Genomic DNA, 2907 nt, shown 5'->3' on the forward strand with positions numbered 1-2907 from the left:
CTATTATATATTGCTGGAAAGCCCAGGATGTCTACTTTCCAACGCAATTGAGAGCGCGCCAATTGGGCCTCTGTAGCTCCAGAAAATCCACTTCGAGTGCAGGGAGGTCAGAATCCAACAGCATCTGCAGTCCTTTTTCAGCCTCTGAATCAGATTTTTGCTCAAGTCCCTCAATTTCAGCCAGAAAATACCTGAAATCATAGAAAAATACACAAACTCATAGTAAAGTCCAGAAATGTAATTTTTATTTAAAAACTAATAAAAATATAATAAAAACTAACTAAAATATACTAAAAACATACTAAAAACAATGTCAAAAAGCGTATAAATTATCCGCTCATCAATATGTTTGCCTTTTCCTTCTTTGTTAGTTATTGCTAGTTGTAGGACTTTGCTTTCTTTGTTTTTTGTTAGCTTCTGTTTTTATTTTCTTTTGTCACTATGAATTCTCATCACTTTGGCTATGAGTTTGGTTACAATTATGTTGTAGGGAATGAAAGCTTCAATGAGTGACGATTAGATTCTTGCTAGGAAAGAATTTTATAAGAGTAATCGCGTTGTAAGTATAGTTTCTAAACCAGCAGAGAATCCTTTCGTACAAAAATTTGGTTGTCACAAGTAACAAAACCCAATAAAATTTATTACCGAAGTATTTAAACCTCGGGTCGTCTCTCAAGGAATTGCAAGGTAGTATGATTTATTATTGGTTATGAAAAAGTATCGTTGGGTTTTTTGAAATAGGGAACAAGTAATTTAAATGGCAAGAAAAATAAATTAATAATTAGAAAAACTCTTGGCAAGGTATGAGAACTGAAAATCCTGTCCTAGTTATCCTTATCAAGTGTGATGAGAATTGTTTATTGCTCCCACTTAGTTAACCCTTACTAAATAAAGGAAAGTCAAGTGGAATAATCAACTTGATTCATCAAGTCCTAGTCAAATCCTATGGAAAGACTAGCTTTAAAGGGATCCAAATTAATCAGCAAAGTCCAATTTTCAATCAACAGCTGAGTTTGACAACTCAAGTGTCACCAATTACTTATCCAAAGCCAAAAGGGGAAAAATCTACTCGAATAAAAATGCCTTTTCATCAATTAAAGCTAAGAATATCATAAATCTGAAATACCTCGAATTGTATTAAATAGAAAATAAAATTTAACATAGGAATCCATAAACCAATTTGGCAACATAAGTAATCAATAAGGGAAAATAGATAAAGTAGAATACTAAGACAATTAAAAGTAGAAAAGAAACTAAATTAAGGAACATTGAACCTGGAATTGAGAAAGAATGAACCATAAACTAAGAGAAATCCTAAATCCTAAAACCTAAGAGAGAGGAGAGAGCCTCTCTCTCTAGAAAACTACATCTAAAACCTAAAATTGTGAATATGAATGTTGTATGAATTGTCTCTCTTGATTCCCTCATTCTCCATCCTTTTATTCTGTATTTCTGGGCTTGGATTTGGGCTGAAACGTGGCTTGAAATTGCCCCCATCATTTTCTGTTAATTCTACAGATCGCGCAGGTCACGCGTACGCGTCAGTCACGCATGTGCGTCATTTGGCGAATTTCCTTGTCACGCATACGCGTCATCCATGCGTGCACGTCTTTTGTGTAGACTCCAATCCATGCGCGCGCGCGCGCGCACACACACACACACACACACACACACACACACACACACACACATATATATATATAAAGCTTACATGTGGTTAAATTGAGTCAAATTCTTCAAGGAAACATATATGCACAGCCAAGGCTAAATTATGTTAAAACACATTCACAATTGAGTTGAGTTAATTAAAAGAGTTCACAAACTTGCAAGACAATCAATAATTAAATATGGATATATGGAAATGAGCTATTGAACCCTCACTGGATTTGTGTATACACTCTAGTCACTCAGTGTTTGGGGTTAATCACTCTATTCTTCTCTAGTCATACTTTCTAAAACTTTGTTCTTCATCTAACCAATAAACAAATATTCAATGTACACATGCAAACATCATGAGGTCTTTTCAAGGTTGTAATGGGGCTAAGGTAAAGGTGAAGGCATATATATAAGGCTAAGTGAGCTATAAATTGAATCCTTGATTAGTCTAAAATCTTACCTAACATATATACTTTATACAATTTTAAAATTTGCATAGCTATCTAATTTTTCCCACTTTTGTATCACATACTCATGCACCAAATTATTTTTTATTTTATTACATGTGCATTGATTTTTCTATTAAACTTAATACTGGGGTAATTTTGTCCCCTTATTTATTTACTTATTTAAAGGGATATATATATATATATATATATATATATATATATATATATATATATATATTTTGAAACATAAACACAACATATCAATGCACATGGTATTTTAATTATTTTGGTTTCACATGAGCATGCACCCAAATTTCAAATAATTTATCAATTTAATATCTTCCTACCAACCCAAGTTCCCATAGTTTCCCCACACTTAGTGGATACACAATCTCTATCTTAAGCTAACCAAAGATTCAATTTGGGATTTTTTATTTGTTTTTCTGCTTAAGGCTAGTGATGTGGTTATAGAACAGGAAGGGATTAAAAGGCTCAAGGGGGCTAACAAGGGTGACATAAAAGGGTAGGCTTATTTGGGATAAGTGAGCAAATACAAGTAATGGCCTCAATCATATGCAAGAATGTAAATACATTAAATATTGAACATATAGAATGAAACAAAGTAAAGTCTGCAATTATAGTGAAGAAGGGCGAAACACACAGAATGAAAACTATGGTTAAATAATGTAACCATGCAATTAAGCTCAAAAATTCACGGGTTGTGTGTTCTTTGGCTCAAAAATCATATATCAGTTATGTATATCATGCAAGTAGAAATCAAGAGTTTCCATTCAACTCAATG

The sequence above is a fragment of the Arachis hypogaea genome, chromosome 17, assembly GCF_003086295.3.
Source record: "Arachis hypogaea cultivar Tifrunner chromosome 17, arahy.Tifrunner.gnm2.J5K5, whole genome shotgun sequence".
Classification (NCBI taxonomy): Eukaryota; Viridiplantae; Streptophyta; class Magnoliopsida; order Fabales; family Fabaceae; genus Arachis; species Arachis hypogaea.